This window comes from Paroedura picta, chromosome 11, assembly GCF_049243985.1.
Source record: "Paroedura picta isolate Pp20150507F chromosome 11, Ppicta_v3.0, whole genome shotgun sequence".
Lineage (NCBI taxonomy): Eukaryota > Metazoa > Chordata > Lepidosauria > Squamata > Gekkonidae > Paroedura > Paroedura picta.
The window spans coordinates 29,557,043-29,578,234 of record NC_135379.1 but is presented as its reverse complement, the minus strand read 5'-3'; the positions used below and the strand labels follow the sequence as shown (position 1 = coordinate 29,578,234).

General features: G+C 42.6%; 1 long non-coding RNA gene across 1 annotated transcript in view; it reads right to left on the bottom strand.

Moving 5' to 3' along the window:
- Positions 1–18,624, bottom strand: part of LOC143821135 (uncharacterized) — a 33,626-nt gene extending 15,002 nt beyond the window's left edge. Inside the window, exons 1-2 of the long non-coding RNA XR_013225695.1 lie at positions 18,595–18,624; positions 17,597–17,644 (exon numbers count right to left, since the gene is read on the bottom strand). This is a non-coding gene — a long non-coding RNA (uncharacterized LOC143821135). The remainder of the gene's footprint in view (positions 1–17,596; positions 17,645–18,594) is intronic.
- Positions 18,625–21,192: the final 2,568 nt, after the last annotated feature.

Below are 21,192 nucleotides of genomic sequence, written 5' to 3'. Positions count from 1 at the left end.
TAGCAAATCACCACCCCAAATGTCAGGACTTCAATAATATGGGAAACTAGCAAAGCGTTCATGAGAAGGATATTAATCCAATACAACTCTTTGGCTAAGAATAAAAGGAGGAAAGAATTAAAAGAGATTGTCACTCAACTTCAGGAACTAGAAGAACAACACCAAAAGCTTTGGCGGAAGTAACTGTGGACACAAATAAAGGCCCTCATCAGGCTTAAAAGAGATTTATTAGAAACTGAAGAAATGAGGAAAAATTAATTTTTAAAAACTTTTTTTTGAAAATGCAGATGAATCAGGGAGATGGTTAGCATACAGACACTGAAAGAAATCTTGTAAAAATTCTATCATCCATTTGAAACACAACAGCCTACTTTGTCAGACTGAAAAGGATAACCAAATCTGACTTACAGAATTCTTTTAAAAACTATATTATCTAGATCAGGGGTAGTCAATCTGTGGTCCTCCAGATGTCCATGGACTACAATTCCCATGAGCCCCTGCCAGCATATAGGACAAAGATGAAGGCTTAGTTCCTGAGATGGAATACCTCAGAAACATTCCCATTTAAAAATTCTGTCCAAAAATTCTCTCTAAACTTTTTTTAAATCAAAAAGTAACAATACAAGAAGTGAATGATGCAATTTTGACAATGAAATCAGGAAAGGCACCTGGTCCTTGCGGTCTAACAGCAGATTACTATTTTACTTCCTTGTTTTGCTCAGTAAAGGTTTGCTATTTAGTATATTGCACATACAAAAATGAAATGAACTTCTAGAATGATAGAATTGGAAGGGGCCATACAGGCCATCTAGTCCAACCCCCTGCTAAATGCAGGATCAGCCCGAATCATCCTAAAGTATCCAAGAAAAGTGTGTATCCAACCTTTGTTTGAAGCCTGCCAGTGAGGGGGAGCTCACCACATCCTTAGGCAGCCTATTCCACTGCTGAACTATTCTGGCTGAATTTTTTCCCTGATATCTAGCCTATATCCTTGTACTTGTAGTTTAAACCTATTACTTACAATCATCCTAGTCGCTCTCCTCTCTACCCTTTCAATTTTATCCACGTCCTTCTTGAAGTGAGGCCTCCAGAACTGCACACAGTACTCCAGGTGTGGTCTGACCAGTGCCATATACAATGGGACTATGACATCTTGTGATTTTGATGTGATGCCCCTGTTGATACAGCCCAAAACGGCATTCGCCTATCTTACCGCTGCACACTGCCTGCTCCTGTTTAGCTTACAATCCACAAGTACCCCAAGGTCTCGTTCACACACAGTGTTACCTAGAAGCGTATCCCCCATCCAGTAGGCATGCTTTTCATTTTTCTGACCCAGATGTAGAACTTTACACTTATCTTTATTAAATTGCATCTTGTTCTCATTTGCCCATTTTTCCATTGTGTTCAGATCTTGTTGAACTCTGTCTCTATCTTCTAGAGTATTTGCCAATGCTCCCAATTTGGTGTCATCTGCAAACTTAATGAGTAGTCCCTCCACCCCCTCATCTAGATCATTAATAAATATGTTAAAAAGTACTGGACTGAGCACTAAGCCCTGAGGTACCCCGCTACTCACCTCCATCCAGTCTGATGAAACACCATTGATAACAAATGAAACACTATTCACGACATATTCTTATTTAACAATGATTTTATTTCATTAACAATGCTTCGCACACTGGCGCTTTTCCATGACAGGAATAGGGGTTCCAGGGCTCTCTCAGACTCACCCACCTCACAGGGAATCTGCTGTGGGGAGAGGAAAGGGAAGGTGACTGTAAACTGCTTTGAGACTCCTTCGGGTAGAGAAAAGTGGCATATAAGAAGCAACTCTTCTTCTTTCACACATTGCTAGAGATGCCAACTTTGGGGGAGGGGGGTGGCAATCTCAAAGAAGTACAAAGTGATCTCCTATGCTTCATGAACAGGGGGTGGGAAACACTTTTCACAAGTATTCACTGATGAGCCACTATAGATATACTGCATTCAAAGTCTCTATGCCAGGTTTTCTGGTGTTTTCCCTCACCTTTTTCCCTAAAGGAAGACAGGCAATGTCTCCTCCTCGCTTTAAGAAAAATATTACCAGCTTGGAAAGAATCCCCCCCGCCGCAAAGCACATGTGGGCTGATCTTTAACTGTCTCTTGTATGAGTGCTTCAGTCATTGCTTAAAGAGGACTTGTACATTAAGGGAAACAGCTTAGCTCCATCAAATTTTAGGTAGCACCGGAAATGGAAGGGTCTGTTGCTGCCAGGAGCAAACCAATCAGCAGAGATCCTTGCACAACGTCTGTGCTGGGGCTGTGGATGGGGAGTGGGGAAAGAAACTCTGAAAGAGGCAAAGGCACCTGCACCTGCAAGAGAATGCCATCGGTCCGCATCTCCTCATTGAAGGGGAGAAAATCCACTCTTGGATATGCCAGAGAATAAGTCGTATGATTGCAGAGTCAATCCTCAGATGTGCAAATAGGAGAAAAAGCCCAAGCAACATGAGAGTGGAAATCTGGGTCAGTTTCAGACGCGTCCTTCTTTATCTGAGCCTAACAAGCTTTAAGAGCACAGTGCAGATAAGCCCCTGGAAAGGCCTGGCTAGAATGATCTTGTCAGATCTCTGAAGCTAAGCAAGACCTCCAAGGAATACCACTTTCGTGATGTAGAGGCAGGCAATGGCAAACCACCACTGAATGTCTCTTGCCTTGAAAACCCTATGGAGTAACCATAAGTCATCTGTGACTTTATGGCACTTTCCACTATCAGTTTTGGAATGGGCCTCCCCCATGAACGGAGACAGCTGCTCATAAATTTGCATTACTATCCATTTCACAGTGACACTGTATGGGCACCACTTAAAAATCATACCAACTCTTCATATGGTTATGAAGAAGAGGGTATAAATGGGCATGAACAACAAATCAGAGTGAGGAATAGGAAATTGTATAAGGCACAGCTGTCTCTGAGCTCTGAGACGAACCTTCCTAAGGCACACAGAAGCTAGGTTTTGAGGCTTCAGCAAATATTAAACAACTGATTAATTACACCTCTGTACAGATGTCTAAAATTATCTAATTTGCTGGTCAGATGACACCCTATTTGAACATATCTATAATAGAGAGACTGGGATTTGAGTGTTTTCACCTCTTGTTTGATAGTCTATGGATTAATCTAATCATCAAACATGTGCCTTGGCTTAATTTAAAAGTGGAACACAGCCATTCAAGCTAATATGTAGCCAACCTATGGAATCCTGCAAACTAGTTAAGGCCTTTGGAACAAGGATGAAATAAAGATGTTTGACCAAGGAAATGACACTTAGCCATAGTAGCTACAGCAGAAAAGAACAGTCTGTCAGACTTGTGTGAGTGCAGTAGTGACATATAGACAATAAAATGGGATGGCACAAGCCCTTCTCTGTGGGAGGGTTTTCTTCCATTGTCTCCTGGGAGTTTCTGTATGCTTCCTTTCATAGGAAACCTTTCTGCTAAACGTGGCAGGAAGCCCCTTTGAGGTCTTATTAAAATTCTTTCTTCATGCTGCAATATATGTTGTACAAGACATATGACAGCACCCCAACAGTTAATTCTTTACACTATAGAAATTGAAGGAACAGAGGCAAAGCAACTCTGCAACTGACATCTCTTGGTAAAACTGCACAGTTGGCATGTTGGAGCAAGAAATTAATCAGGAGGGACAATCAGCTCATAATCCCATGGCTAGCAGTCCTGTGGAGCTACTATATATTATTTACACTACACAGCTGTGAACTAGAATCACTGACAATGGCTGTAATTCTGCACCTGGTTATAAGAGCCTGAGACCTACAGAATTCAATGGGATGACAATAAGGGTTGCCAAACTCTCCATCCTGCTGCTGGCTGGGGGTGCCTGTTCAGGCCCCCCAGTGGCAGCCTATTTCTCCCCCTGAAGTAGCAGTGCCTGGTGATACCTCTTCAGGGGGTTCATGAGGGTTCATGTCAAGTAATAACGCTCTTGTCTTCCTCGATTCACCTTCTGCCTACACAGCTAGCACTCTGCGAAGTGGGCGCTCTCCACTATCTGGAAGTGCTTCTAGACCTTGGAGGTTTAGGACCCCCCCCCCAGGCTGCCTGGCAGCCTCACAAGTCCCCTGAGCCACCTCCTGTGAGGAGCTCTGGGTGGACACACTGTGTCCAGAGGTAGGGTCAGAAGGAGGTAAAATAGGGGAAAGGGCAGGGCGGGGGATGCCACCTCCATCTCTTCCTCTCATGCCACCTCTCCTCTCTGCTCCTGTCCCCCCCCCAACTCAGGCCCACTGGATCCTGAAGGAGGCCCTGTACTAACTGCACTGACACCTGTGTCTAAAAAAACACTTTCACCCCAAAACTGGCTTCCCTATTGGCTAACTTCCCAACCCAGTCTTCTTCCCCTACCTGTTTTTCCATTGCAGCAAGCAAGCTTCTGCTAGCTGCAAGACCAAATATTGCAGATGCCTCCTACAGGGAGGCCAGCCATTGGTCTCCCAGGGACTCTCCCTCCCTCCCCCTCCACTTTGCCCTTGACAGGAAGAGAAGACAGGGCAGGAACAGCTGGGGCTGTCTGGAAGGAAGGTAAGTAAATGACTTCCATTTAAAATTTTAAATCACCACTCTGAAGAAGCTGCTTCAGCTCTGGCAATTTGGACCACCCTAAAGCGATCTGTCGTTGAAGTGGCCTGGATTCAACACTAAAGCACTCCTAATTAGAAGTCTGCACTCCTATCCACTACACCAAGCTGGCTCTCTCAGATCCAACATGTTCCTAGTAAAATTTTGAATGATTACTTCATTGATAGGACTCTCCTCTTTAGGGCCTGCGTTCATCTAGTCCTGCTAAAATGGTGGAAGAAAATATACTGTCTTCTACAGACTCTTTTAGCCATCATTGCTTTAACTCTGCCATAGAAGTTAAAGGGCTGCTTTTTGCCTTCATAGATTTCATTATTGCACGTTATACTGTCTCAGATGACTTATTAGCAGAACTAGGAAATAATAAAGACCCAAGCCAGTGGGTTTTCCTCCAGGATGCAAAAATTGATAGATTTTTAATTGTGCAGTCCAGATGTGCTCTGTGGTTTATGACCTTTAAAAAAGATCGTAGCAGAGCCATGTATCTGGTTAATATAAACATAAGCAACCTAAGGGTAGCAGTTTCAGCCCTGAGATTTCAGTCAATGCCCTCTTCTGTTTTGACTGAGAGATATGCTTAAATTCATCTTTCACAATGTCTCTGTGGGAACCCAGTAGTTGAAGATCTTCTACGCTATCTATTGGAATGTGCACTTTACACAAATCCAAGAAGGAAATGTCTAAATAAAATTATTCCAGGGGTATTTTCTTCAGTTCATGATAAATTAAGGTATTTCCATTCTAATACAGATCCATTTGTGACACAAAGGTTTGCCACTTTTGCATTGGTCACAAGAAAGATTCAAGCTAGCCTTGTGGCAAATACTGTGGACTTTCTAAATAGCTAATGAGCAGAATGTATGGGTTAAATGTAATTTTCCCTCTGTTTAGTTAATCTGTGTTTGTTTTGAACTAATCTATAGTAATGGACAATTTTATTTTGTGTCTGATATTTTGTTGGCTTATGACCTTGTGCAATAAAGTTGGACTTAACTTTATTTCATTACTTATCAAGATGTTTGGGATCTACTTATAAAATTATATTGTACATGCTTCACCAGTCAAGTGAATGAAGTTCAGAACTTGCTTGGTAATCTTATCAACATACTTCTGTATTGTTGAAACTCTAAAAGTGGAAAGCAAGAATTTGAGGTATTAGCACCAAAGAAGGTAGGCTTTTATTATAATTCAGTATTAATTTTGACCCGTACTCAGCACACACATCTCAAATACTTACTTCAGCTTCTCCCCCATTAAAAGCTCCAGGTTGAAAAACAAGATTTGCAGATGCAAAACAAGAAGGTCATAACGCATGGCCCTTCTTTATCAAAGGTATTGTATAGCACAGAAGACATTGCTGGTCTGGTTCATATGTTGGCTTCCTAATGACGACATGCATCTGTGCTTGAGTTTCTTTCCAAGTGTTTTGAAAACTTTAAGAAGGGAGAAGACTTGATCATGACAATACCTCATGTAGGTGACAGAGCAACTGATCTCATTATCCTCAACATTCTATATGCGTACATTCATATTTAAATCCCATTCCATTCCCAAAGTTCAAGGCAGGTAGCATGTTAATTTTATGCAGTAAGAATCCAAAATTAGAAATGTCTTTCTTTAACTCCGTCCACCAAATGTCTGCCTAACACTCACATATTCATATTTATAGAGACTATGAAGTTGCTGCATCTTCAAAATGTACTATATTGCTATATATAGGTGGCAGCTCTCAGCTCTGTGAGGATCTTACGGGGTACCCTTTCGGACACTTTGTCGGCTGCTCCCTCGCTTCGCCACCACCGCAGAGGCCACTCTGCCAGGGCCACCTGGCCACGCACGTGCACACTCCCATGCGGCATCTCACTGCGACCCGAGTTGCCCCCGATCCCTGGCCCCGCTGCTGGGCACAACTCCAGGCCGCGCCCGCCAATGCTGCCGACCCACGCCGCCTCCACCGCTGCGCCCAGCCCTCGGAGGCCTCACCTCTGCCTGCCGTCACCCCGGCGCGCGCCCGTATCCCCTGGCCTAGCCGCGCCACTCAGCCGCACCCGGCGGACTGCCACCCACGGCCAGCCAGCCTGCCCACCCCTCACTATGACTGGGGAAAATGCATGCAGGTCCCCAAAGGCACCACCCGCTGCAGCCACCACCACAACCAGGCCTGGACCTCCGCCCTACATCAGATAGCACCCGCTGTATTCACAGGACAGCGGGCTTAATTTATAGTCTATGTATAATAGGAGCATGTGCTACAAGTGATCTTGCAATTTTCTGTGAATGGGACATGTGTATTTTCCATGTGTGTACAGCTTTAGAATGTACAAATGGAACTCTAGATTTCTGAAGGAATGTATTCACATGTGCCAAATGGAACTCTAGATTTCTGAAGGAATGTACTCACATATGCCAGAATTATACATTCATGAAAAATATGTGTGTTGCTTCATTCACACACAATGTAGACTGTAACTACTGGGAAGATCATGCACAACACTAGCTCTCATTACATGTGTTTAAACTACCAAAATTGAACATCTGACAAGGCCTTAGGGAGAGCGGAGTAGAGAGAGGATGGAGGGCCAATGGGAGAAATTGCACCTAATTGTGGGGTGGTCATACTGTACTGTAGTAGCCCCAACAGCCCACACTAGCTTGATCTCATCAGAGCTCAGAAGCAAAACAGGATTGGTACTTGAATGAGAGACCACCAACTAGAACAGCAGGAAACTATCTCTGTTCATCTCTTGTCTTGAAAACCTTATAAGGTGGAACCTCGTGGGGTCACCATGGATTGCTTTACTTTCAGATAGTGCTCAAGGAGGATAATGCTATAATATTTAAATTCTTTCAGATAAGTGAATCCTGGAGATATATGGTGCAGTTGTCATACCTGTTTTACTGAAACACGTACAAGCAGAACATAGCTATCTATCTGTCTATCTATCTACCTACCTACCTACCTACCTACCTACCTAGGCTTCTATACCGCCCTTCTATATGGCTCTGGGTGGTTTACATGGAACATTGCACAAATTTACATAGAACAATGTGTACTTATTCAGTCAAAAGGCAGTCTAGCAACTGTAACATTGTTTATAAACAGGTATTTGATTAGACATTTGATTATCTAGTCAGCTTACACTTCTGGAATCCATGTATTTCAGACATCTACTGAACTGTGGAAGGAAATAATAGATTACATTGGACTTTCTCAGCCAGGGTTTTGTGAAACCCTGAGATTTCTTGATGGCCCTGGAAGGGTTTCTCAAATTGGTGGGAGTTAATAATTGTTTTATATTTTAAAAAATTGTTAAACATTTATCGGGCGATATGATCATATATGGTCATGTTGACATACCCCCCCCCCTCCTAAAATGGCCAAGGATGGGCCTGGAGGGAGTAGGGAAGGGAAGGACTCTGGGTGGAAGTGTATATAACTATGCTTCACAACCATATTCTGCATGATTGAGCCACCTCTGGGATTTCTCAAAGCCTGACAAATGTTTCAGCGGTTTCTCAATGGTAAAAAAGTTGAGAAAGGCTGGACTGCATTGTGAGTTATTTCCAGTGATCTTTTCCTCTTCCTTAATAGATAGCCCATATTATTATAACTCAATGCATCAGTTAAATCAGCAAGTCCAGTAACTTGAACTGGCTTCTATCCCAGACTTTTTTCTAGTATTTTTAATCAGATACTTTTAGCTGTTACTGGTTCCCCATTTGCAGCCAAGTGTCATGTTTCTTTATAATGTTGCATGTGTGCATTCAGGCACTGTGTTAAAAACAGATTCCTGTATCAATAAATATGGTAGTACCCACAGTCTGCCATAATTATTAATTTGCAATGGGTATTTTTAACAGTGCATACAAATGGGGGAAATCATAAATACAGTAGCCAAGCAAACTAGGGAAGCAGTTGACATTGAAGCAGGCAAAAATGCAAGTGACAGGGAGAGGAAAAAACAGGGATCTGGCATGCCTGATCTTGACTGTGATCCTGCTAGTGCAGAATAGTTTGGTGCAGTCCACAAACTTAGCATAATAACACAACCCTGCACCATCCTGAGCTGTGCTGTCAGTTTTACCATGGCCAAGTCATGCCTACATTACCCTACATAAATACATGTATTATTAAACAATTACACCAACCCACCTTCTTTGGTCCTTGTAAGACTAAAGTAGCTTTGCTTTGCCTTAGGTATTTTTATGTGCCCGTGACAAAAGGATAACCCTCTTTATTTAAAAGGAGGATACATACAGAAAGTGCGCAACAGTATCAGGCTCAAGGTTGCTTTCTCTCCTTTCCTTTTGTCTCAAGCCAATTTCCCTCACTTTATGATTGCAATTAATGTTTTCATTCAACTGCAAAAGCTGGTGCTCAGTATAAATATTAGCAGAGCGAGCAGAACTACTATTCTTCCCTCCATATCCCTTCCCCCCACTGCTCTATTTTCCTATTATCCCTTTAATGCAGAGCAGGACTGCTGATTACAAAAGAGGCAGTTTGACTCCGGCAATAGGTCTTCTTCACTAATCCTCACTGTCATGGAAATTCCAGCTGCTACATGAATAAGAAGCTCAATCCATATTTGCCAGCTCTAATATGAAATCTGTCAGAGCCCAAATTAATGAGTTCCAAATTCCTTACATCACGATAACAGGTTAAGACTGGTCAATTAATTACATAAATCCTTCCCAATTCATTGTGCATTTTCGGGCAAGATTGTGTCTTACATTACTCCATGACACAAGGCCTTTTGGCTCTTGTTGTTCCACAGAAAAGCCCTCATTTAAGCGCAGCCCGGCTGCCATAGCCAAGTGTTAAATGTCAGGCATTGGATTTGCACTTTTCCGTAATTGCTTTTGTTAAAAAAAATTAAATTAAAGGCTGTAGCATTGCAGTGCATTTAGGAAGGGAGAGGTTAGTTGAATGGGACCCTAGAACTCTACTCCCTTCTCTAAACTGAAAACATTTAACTGTACTATTGCAAAGGGAGGGGGGATAACAATCGTGTATATATAAATTTTTTATAGTTATTTGATTGATAGTTTTTTAAGGCTAAAGCCAGGTTGGAAACATAAGAACCTTTAAGAAGGAAAGATGTCATAAAATCTGCAGTAGCTGTGAATACTCTTCTTGAATTCTCAACCAATGAACAGCTATCCTGGGTGCCACATTAATTCTTGGTAGACAACCATCATTATTTCCCCCGTGTTTTGTAAAATGAAACTTTCATCTGAATACAACCCCTTGTGGCAAGATCAGGAACATTTTCTGAAGCACGGTAAAGGGATTGTATAACCACAATCCATAAGACTTTTTTTTTTGTAAACCAAGATAATAAAAATCCAACAATGTGAATGTATTTAAGTTCACCAGAGTTCTTCTTCAGGCTGGATAGTATATAGGGATGCAAGTCTCCAGGTGGAACCAGGGGATTCCCTGGGATTATAATTCATCTCCAGACTACAGAGATCAGTTCCCCTAGAGAAAATGGATGGTTTGGAAGGTGGACTCTACAGCATTGTACTCCACTGAGTGGTACATGGCATCCCTAATGGTATACCTCATCGAGGGGCATTCCAAAGTGATTTTCACCACATGACATATCAAAATTATTACCTTTAAGGTAGTTTACCTTCAAGGCCATATACGGTCAGGGCCCAGTGTACCTGAGGGATCGCCTCCCCGCCTATGCCCCCAAAAGAGCTCTGCACTCCACTGCCACCAACCAGCTAAGGATCCCTGGCCCTAAAGAAGTCTGCCTGGTCTCAACCAGGGCCAGAGCATTCTCTGTTCTGGCCCCCACCTGGTGGAACGAGCTCCCGGAGGAGATCAGGGCCCTGACGGAGCTTAAACAGTTCCGCAGGGCCTGCAAAAAGGAGCTCTTCCGCCAGGCATTTGGTTGAGATCAGGTGCAATCAACAGCGACTGAAAGGCCCCTGCTCCCCCCCTGCCCCCCCTCAGAATTCCACCAACATGCTCCGGACCTGTTTGTATTGTTGCATTGTTGTATTGTCTATATTATTTATACTGTTACATTGTTATACGGTTATAACCATTAGTTATTATTGTAAAGTTAGTCACATGTTTATAGATTGTCTTATGTATTGTCGTTTGTTCTTATGTAAACCGCCATGAGCCCCCGGGGAGGGCGGTAGGTAGGTAGGTAGGTAGGTAGGTAGGTAGGTAGGTAGGTAGGTAGGTAGATAGATAGATAGATAGATAAAAAGCCAATATAAACTTATCTGTATCATTCCTATTTTAGTATATGCTGCCAAAGTGAGAAATACAAGAACAATTTGTTAATGCTTTTCAGGACATTACAAAAAGATATTTAAAAGGTATTTTGATTTCAAAGTTCATATCAGAACACAGAAAAAAATGTAAATTAAAAACAACCAATATTCCAGGTAATAAAAATATTTTAAAAGATAAAGCACCAGACCTGGATGGTCTAAAAGCGATATATTGCAAACATTTTGAATGATTCCAATACAAAAAGTTATGAATATGATAAAAGAATGGAAGACAATTTGTCCGATATGGCAAGAGGCATATATAAATCTATAAAGAAGGCAGTGAAGCAATGCTACCATAGTCATATAGACCAATATCTTTACTGAATGTAGACTACAAAATCTTCAATAATGGCAGAAAAATTTAAAAATGCATTCCAGACAATACATATTGATCAAACAGTCTTTGTTTCAAACAGATCTATGAATGACTACATATTATTTATAATAGATGTAAATGAATTTGTGAATAAGGAAAAAAGCAGTGTTTCTAATTTTGGATACAGAAAATGCATTTGATTATATAACTTGGCCATTTAAAATTGAATATACTTTGAGAGATGGGCTGTGGCTCAGAATTCTGGAACTGTATGGAAGGCATATATTCAAGCCAGCAAGCAAAGATTTTAATAAATGGAAAATTAATGGAATCAAAATTGATTGAAAAAGGAACATGCCAGGGTTGTTCTTTGCCATCTCTGTTATTTATTTTAGTGATACAGATTCTAGCAATAAAGTTAAAACAAGACACAAGGATTAAAGGAATAAAAATGAATGATACAAAATTCAAAACGAAAAGCTATGCAGATGATGTTGTTTTAACAGTATGAACCTACATAAATGGTTATAGTATATAATGGAACATATTGCAGAATTCAGATTTTTCTCAGGATATAGAATCATAGAGTTGGAAGTCCAACCCCCTGTACCATGCAGAACACCCACAGCCCTATAGATGACAATGTAACCTGAATCAGAATCAGCCTCTCCATCAGATGGCTATCCAGCCTTTTAAAAAAAAATGTCCAAAGATGGCGAACCCACCACCTCCCATGGAAGCCTGTTCTATTGAGAAACCGCTCTGTCAGTTTCTCAGGCTGGAGGTGGTCTGGCTGGCTCTCTCCTGCATGGCCCGGGTCTTCCTCTGGTGCCCCCCCCCCCGACAAGGGTCCAGAGCAAGAGGGCATTTTCCCATGCAAGCAACATTGTCTGTGAGCATCACTCCTGCCTGGCACCTGAAAGAGTCCAGCAGTTGGTCTTTCTCAAGATCAGATTGCTGGCTTTTGGCCTCCCTGATGGTGCCAGATATCCCCCACACAGACCCTTGCCAGGCACCTCCCACCTCTCGAGGGGAACCCAGGTGAGCTCTGAGAAGACTTCAGTGGGTCTCCAGTTCTTACCTGGAGCCTGACACCCAAGCATTGCTTAGGCAGCCAGCCACAGCTGTCCCCTGCATCTCTGACATGCAGTATCCCTTTTCCCCACGGGAGATGTTGGGAATGGGAAGGAGCTGCTCTCTGCGAGATGAGCAGCAAATCCTGTTTATTCCCATCATTTCCTTCCTGGAGGGTGGCATCTGCATGCTAGACCTGAGAGTCCCTCCCTGCTTTGGAACTTTCCAGGATTCTACTGTCTCCATGGCCTGGGGGGTATGTGGGTTTGAGTTAGAGGCTCCAAATTTTCAGAGTAGCTCTGGGAGCCTCTTCCATGACTTCCCCACACATTTCAAGAAGATTGGACCAGGAAGTCAAATTCTAGGGTCTCCCCATTCTCTCTCCATTATATCCAATGATGAGAAAAAAACACCATTGGAGGTAATGGGCCCATCATCATAGGATATAATGGAGAGGATATGGAGCCCTCTTTGGGAGCCCCTAGAACTGGACCCCATTGTCCAATCTTTTTGAAACTTGGAGAGAAGTCAAAGAGCCTCCTGAAGCTACCCTGAAAGTTTGAAGCCTGCAACTTAACTAGCCCCCCTGGCCCTGGAAAAGGCAGAAATCTGAAAATCCCCATTATAGTCAATGGTGCCATTGACTTTAATGGCCGCCGAAGTGCTTTGCAGATGTCCAAGAATTGTCAAAAATAATGGACAGAAGCTCATAAATTACATCTGCAAATTCTTTTAGTACCCTTGGATACAATTCATCTAGCCCAGAGGATTTGGTTTCATTTAAAGTAAGTAGGTGTTTATGGACTACCCATACAGTGATCCCAGGCCACAACTTCCATCCCTCATCATGTGAAATGGTTTTGCCACACTGAGCATGATTCCCCTCACAAGACTGAGAAGTAGGAATTGAGCAGTTCAGCCTTCTCTTTATCACCTGTTATGTCACTTCTTTATCCCCGCAATGTTCCTACCATATTCGTATTCTTTTTCTTACTTTGAATATAGATAAAGAACCCTTTTTGTTGGAGAGGTTCACTTTGCCACTCACAACCCCGTCAGTCTATTTCCTGCACTTCAGGAGGTAAGACTCATTTCTGGCTGCTCTTCTGGTTTCCCCCAATTTCACTTGGGACCAGGCCAGGCTAGGCCAGGCCTCTCTGCATAGGGCAGCTAGGCCCTTCTCTACAAAAAGAGTCTTGCCCCTTGGAGGTTCCAGAAGACTTTGCTCTCCCAGGAGGGTTGAATCCTATATACCATTAGCTCCTCCCCCTGGTGGAGCCTGTTTCCTTCATCCTCACTGGAGCATGTTATCTTCTCCCTTCCCTAAGTCCTCTGGGAGGTGTACGTAATTGCAGCCTACCCACCATCTGGTAGCCATTTGAGAATACAGGCTATGGCAGCCATTTTAGAACCCAGACTGGTGTGTTGCTACAAAAGAGCTTTTTCTGAAGAATGTCTGAGTCTATATTCACTGAACCTACAGACTTAATACTTTGTTTAGAGCAGTGCGTTATGATAGCATAAGTGAGAAAGGCCTATGATAGTATAAAAATATTATACACCTGGGCAGGACCCCCCCTAGATTTTGAGGCCCTAGGCTTCAGCCTAGTTAGCCTAATGGTAAAGCCAGCCCTGGTGGTGGACCAGTAAAAAATCAAAAAGATACTCTATGTAAATACATGGGAAAATGAAAAATGTATTCAAATTTTTAATTTCCTATGGAAGCTAAGAATACATTATTAGGAATATTGCCTTGCAAATTACCAAAAGTTTTAGTGACAGCGGCTAGAATTATTTATGCAGCAGAAATCTGATTTCTGTCCAAGTTTAGAAGAATGGAATAACAAATTGGCCAACTATGTATTACTAGTGAAAATGTCATTTTTAAAAGACAGATTAATTTCAAAATCTGAAGAGAGATGCAGAGTTTATTATGATAGCAAGAGATAAATTTAGAATGAGAAACAATCTAAAGTAGTACATAAATATATAACAATGTTAAAGCAGAATGAGAAAAAAAGTTGAATATATATGTATTTTATTTTATTTAGATTTCTATACCACCGCTCTCCAAAGGTCTCATGGCAGTTTACAACAACAATAAAAATACGATAAAACCCATAAAAGCACCCTGTAATTACAAATTACTTACAATTAATCTGATGGCGATTTAAATCCTAAGAGCCCTGACAGTCACTCCCCTCCGTTCAGTCATGGCAGCTGATGGAGAGCACCAAAGGTGAGCCGGCGGCAGAATGGCAGGGCAGCCCCCGAGGCAGCAGCCGGGGAGGAGGACGAGGAGGAGCCACGGCCCAGTCCCGACTGATCCACGGACCAGTACTGGTCCCTGGACCAGGGGTTGGGGACCACCGGCTTAGAGTATTGGACTACAATCTGAGAGACCCAGAATCGAATCCCCATTCTGTTATGAAAGCCTGCTGGGTGACTTTTGGAGAGTCACACACTCTCAGCTTAACCTGCCATACTGAGTTGTTGTGACTATAAAATGGAAGATAAGAGGATATCAGCTACTTTGGGAACCACTGGAAAGAATGATGGGGTATAATGAAGTAAATAAATAAACAAACAGGGCCTCGACTATTTTTAAAACTGAGGTAAAAGTTCATTCGAACCCCCGCACGTACACAGTACAAGGACCTATACGGCCACTTCCCCCATCCATGAGCAAACAAATGACAGAGAACAGAAGGAGACTATGTCAGAGAATGACTGAAAGGAAAAGTGACAGGAAGCCTCTAATGCCTACACATAAGCCTTAACATCTTTTTAGAAAATGAAGTCTGCAATGATTTCCAAGGAAAGCATTACAGAACTTTTACGTCAGATTATGTCAGCTCTAAGCCATGAAAGCTTATGCTTCAATAAATCTGTTAGTATTATGGTGACTTTCTTACCAGAAGAGAAAGCCATGCTTGCTGAACAGCAATTAAACATGAGAATAATTCTGTTCCATAGAATGTCACAGACACAGTATGGGCCCTGTGGCTTGGCGTTCAGAGGTTACCTCACATTTTTAATATTTAGCACCGGTTTACCATGTCCACAAGGTTTTCACATAATGTTTCTCAAGGTGTTTTGTCAGTCACATGCATGCCTGTGATCTCATGGATGATGTAATGCATGACATAAGTATCAGCAACTGTAGAGCAATGAATGATATAATGGATCACGTCAAATTGTATATGCAATTGCTTTACCGAAGACACTCAGTGACATTGCCATGAAGGTGCTTTGAGACATGCAAGGAATGGATCATCCCTTTTAGTTGCAAGAGTTATGACACTTTTGCTCAGCATCAGCCACATATATATTCAAACTGCTTATTCATGGGGTCACTTATAAGATTCCCAAGACTCGAGGATGGTTACCTTGTTGGACCTTTGATATTAGTAGACCCAAGATATATGTCTTAAAATACAAGGTTGCACGTTGAAGACCAACTTTTGTTAGTATCCTTGTAAAAACCAATTTAAAGAAATACTAACTATATTTATAAGTTCACTGATGAAGTAAAAACGAAAACAAGGCTGTTGTACCTAGGAACTTGTTCTGTTTATAAGTGTATATTGTTTGAATAAAGTTTTTGCCGTGGCTAGTCTGAAAACTAGCTTTTATTGTCTACTTATACATTCATGGGACAGATAAGGAGAAATACATCAGGAATAACCACTGTGACTTAAGATGGCCACCATCTGCCATTCTGCATTTTCTTTCAAGGCTTTCAAGCCAGGGGTCTTTCAAGCAAGGTGGTGACTGTGTATACCATGGTGCTAACTGACACCTTTCCTGGTACTGCTAAGTATTTTTAGAACATGGGCAAGACAAAATGGGTCTTTCATCTAGCAGGGCTTTCAATTAGCCACTGGAGAACTGATTGACTGTATAGTTTTTAAAAAATAATTGCTCCTGTACTAGCTACTACCAAAGCACAGGAATATTCACTATGTGACTGATGGTGATGCAAGAAATATTTTCAAACAATGCATTCATTTTAAAAGGTACCCCGATAAGCAGAGCTCTTGCCTGAAATACTGAAGTTACAGTTATGTGCAACTGCTCTCCTCTATTAACCATTTTGTAGTTGACTCTGATCCTGTGGCACCCACTTTGTGGTTCACTTCACTATTGGTGCAGCCAGGTTGAGTCCACCCTGTGTTAGAACTCTAAAGATGTCCACAGGCTCAAAAAGGTTGGGGACCCCTGGTTTAAGCCAACATTCAATAGCGTGCAACCACCCCATTGTCATGGTACATGGATGAGTTCTAGACCATGTAAAAAGGAGGACACGATTAAACATGTGTAGGATGCCTCTCATAACAACGTAAGAGAAGCCATGTTGGATCAGACCAATGGCCAATCTAATCCAACACTTTGTATTACACAGTGGCCAAAACCTAGGTGCAATCAAGGGGTCCAGCAGCAAGGTCAGAACTCCAGAAGCCCTCCAACTGTGGTCTCCCAAACACCTACAGACCCCATACATAGTGTATATCTTCTGGCTAATAGCTACTGATGGACTTCTTCATATTTATCCAGTCCTCTCTTTCAGCTGTCTATACTTGTAGTCGCGCCACTTCTTGCAGCAGTTAATTACTCTTTGGATGAATACTTTCAATACCAAGCAACCACTATTGTTCTCTCCATACCACAAAAAAAGGGTAAATGGGTAAATTGTACTTTCTTTGTATTTAAATTGGGAATTTTGAACCCAAAAATTTGATTTCAAAATGGGAAAGAAGAAAGAAGGAAGGAAGGAAGGTTAGTTGTTGTGGCTTCTGTTGTGTATGTCTGTCTGCCGAGGGCTGAGCGTGAGGTCTGAGGCAGGATCCAAGCAGGCAAGGAAATGACCAATGCGCAGCGAGGATTCAGTCTGCCTGATCCTATTAGTTTAAAACAATCAATGCTGATCAACCAACTGCGCACATGGGAGGGGAGATCTGCTTTGTGTATATAAACTGGGGTTTTGTGTGAGGTTTCTCAATTCAGTCTACCTGTATCATGTTCCGGCACCAATAAAGAGCTGCAAGTATATGGGAGTCATTGCCCCACAAGAACCACCATGGATATAATAGCTTCCATTTAAGATAGCTATACCCTGATACCTTTTGATAGAAGCAGAATGGCATGGGGAATATATCTGTGTGCAGAAAAATTGCGTAAGCCTTGAATCTGTAACCAGACTCCATAATTTTCCTTACCCTTGCCCATCTACTGAGCCAAATCCCCCTGTGGTGTAGTTACCTGTTTTCCATCTCCTGTTGGTGCAGCTTCAGTAAGGAATATTGGGGTCTACAAACAGGAAAACAGTATGAGTAATGGCATAGTGTGGATGAGAAATGTGACTAACTGAAACAATGGGATATTATGAAATAAGAAAACCTATTCAGCTGCCATTTAATGTGCTTAATCTTGCATTTTTGGCATAGTGCAAGGTAAACTCTCTTTGCTTTGGTGTCTCCATTCCAAGTCCATGTGCACACATGTGGTATGATTCTTTTCTGTCCACATTCCTGTAACTTGATTGGCTTGACCAATACAAGCTTCCCTTTGCTCTGTGTACGGGGAGGGGGTTAACACCTGCTACATTATTCCCTCTTATGCAGCCCTTAAAGGTGCAGAAGCCCTGCCCACAAAAGATGGCTACCTACAATAGGCCAATACCTTTCAAGTGACCTTCATTGTGAGGGGTAGGCTGCATTTCTTGCCTGCATGCCAAAGCCATTGTTAAAGAGAAGGAGCCGGTCAAGAGACTGAGCGAGCAGAACTAAAGAGGGATCTGAGGACAAAATAAAAACATGAAGAGAGTAGGCATCTTACTATGGATAAAGACCTGGGTCCTACCTGGATTAGGGACAGATTACACCAAATTGTTGTCCTTCAACCCTCCAACCAGCTGCCAGGATTTGTTTTTAAATGTAATCTTCCAGACTTACTTCCTGAACAAATTTAAACTAAATAGTGCCCCCAGCCTCAATTCCCTACTTGTAAAATGAGAAACAAAGGGTGGCCTGACAATACTGTCATGAAGGCATGCAGAAAAGTCTGCAAAGAAATCTGTTAATTTAAGTCAATTATTGGTCATTTTAAGAACACAGGATTTGCTGTGGGCCATAGGCCCCGAGATTTGAAAAAACGGGAAACTGCCCAGCACTCATTTTTAAAAGATTGTCTTATCTGAAAACATTGAAGGCCCTCTTTAGGATAAATCAGTTACTAAAAAAAAAACCCGGTGTATTTACCAATATGAATGTATTTATAACTCGTTTTGCCATCAGAGACTAACAGGGGTATCTATATGTGCAGCTGCGTGGCCTTGCAGCAGCCCCTGCTTTTCAAGCTTCCAAGTGTGTGTGCGTGCTTCCTTTTAAAGGAGCTCCTCTTAACCTAGAACGACGGAGCTCCGTATTCATGCCGTCCCCTTCTTTCAGCTCTGCTTCCCCGCACAGTGTGTGGAAAACAATAAGGCCCACAGCTCCGCTGACCCTTATTTCAAGAGTCATCTGACAAACCTCGGTCTGCACCGATCAGCGACAGCCGGCAGCCTGGGCTTTTGCATAACAAAAGCTCTTACTATCAAGCCGGCGCCTGGGAATGCCGCCCCCGACCAACCCTCTCCCCCCCCCCCCCCGCCCCGCGGTCGCTTTTGCAACCGCATATTTGCCAAACATTTTGCAGCCCCTTCTGCGGCTATCATTTCACGCATTCATCTGCAATGTGGCGCGGCAGGGGGAGGGGAAGAGAGAAGAGAGAGTCTCCGCAAACAGACAAATCAACGCCTCTCACTGCCAATTTTGAAAAGTCAAGCGCTCCTGCTTTGGAGGTTAACGCTGCTGCATTGCTCTCCGCCCCGTATGGCTTTTGTGATTTGGAGAAGGGGACCGGGGGGGGGGGGGAGAAATCACTTAATTTTGGTTATTGTTCTCCTCGATGTCATCTTTTGAAGCGCCGGGCTGCTGGCTCTGATGATCTCTTGCTTCTTCCCTGCAGGCTCTGTCCTGCCTATTCTTCGTTGGGCCGTTGCTATGGGTTACGAGATCAAGGCCGGCTGCCTTCTCTACCTGACAAGCAGCCCCCGGCGGAGCTCGGGAGCATGGAGGGCGCCGGGAACACAGACTCCCAGGGAGCGGGGGGGGGGGGGAGAGGAGAAGGGAGAGAGCGAGCTGCTGAGCAAGCGCTTTGCTCACGTCCGCCGTCAGTACGGACTTGCAGCTGCAGGAAAAAGTCCAGCCCGGGGGGGTGGGGGGGGGAGTGGATCAAGGCCCTGAGGTAAGAAAGCAGCAAACGGCAACTCCAGGTGGTGCAAAGGCTGCCTAGAGGGGCGAGGCGGGAGGGAGGAGGAGGAGGAGGAGGAGGAGGGAGGTTGCTGATGACTAGGCAGTCTTCGGCTTGCGCCTAGTGTGAAGCCAGATGGTGAGTGAGGAGGGCTGGGAGGAAAGTTTTGCAGGCAGGGGAGGGGTTGTGGACTGGTACCCTTTAAGCCTTCAAGTCTTAGGTATTTGTGGTGTTGCTGTCAGATGCAGGGAGAGAGAGACCACCTGTGGAAGTTAACCAATGAGGAAGAAAAGTTTTTTTCTTTTTTTGGGGGGGGGGCAGTTGGTGATAGCTGAGCAATGGAAGCGTTCTGGGCAGGGCTTTTTTTAATTTTAATTTTTTTTGCCGCTGTGTTTCGGAATTGCAGGAGCAGGGAAGGGGGAAAGGGTTAAAAGCATTTCGAAAAGTATAGAGCGCAGTCCGGGGGACAGATTTATCTCCCCGGCAAACACTTGTGTTTCTAGTGGTTATTGTTTGAGGTTGAATTGGAGCTGGCCAGTGACTGACCAGTGATCTGTCTGGGCAGATCATTTCTGGTTAGGGTAAATTATACAGAAAAAAAGAGCAAAATAACGTGAGAGACGAAGTAGCAAATCTAAGACTTCCCAGACCAAAAAAAAATAGAGGAATGCAGATTCCATATTCACACACACACACCGGAAGTCAGGGCAGTTCAAAGAGGGCAAATTTTAAACTTTAAACTGATTTTTTTTTAAGGTGGACTGTTTATTTTTTGCTAACGATACAGAAATGCATAACGGTTAAGCAAAAGCAGTGACAGCACAGCTAAAATAATTATATAAACAAAAATGATTGTTATGGAGCAAAAACTTACAAAAGGAATTGGGATTTCTGCTAGCATTACTATAATTACCAAAAAGGAAATTATTTTCTTCTGCATAATTAGGATTGTTCTTGTGTATGAGGGAGAAAGCCCTGCTGGAGAGGAAAAAGAGAATTAAGCATAGCAGATACTGAATCTTTAAAAGAATTGCTGGTAGGAAAAGTATCAAGTTTCATAAATGTCAGGAAAAAAGTAGCAAGTTTCATAAATGTCAGGAAAAAATGAATCGTTTTTAAAATAAGTAGTACAATAAGGATATTTATTCTCTTTTTTGCAAAATGCATAGGTTTTCAAGTAACAGGTTTTTGCAACTCAGGATACGTGCGCCTTGTTTTAAAAGTGCAATTATTTCCCCTTTTTGTTCCACCTACCATAAGATAATGACTGAAAATATTCTTTGTATTTTTCAGTCACTTGCTACCAGTTCTCAAACTTGATAAATACTTTGCTTTCTCCATCAACAAAGTACTCTATTTTACATTAAGATATAAACAGAACTTATTTTTAATTGTACATAAAACAGGAAAGAAAGATAAAATGTTGACATAAAATGAATCCAGAAGTGGGGGACATGAGATGAAGAAGTCATGGTGTCATTGTTAGAAAATTAATTGTACTGAAATCAGTATACCAAAAATATAAAAATGAACTAAATGGCAATTAAGGAATAGGAACTAATCAA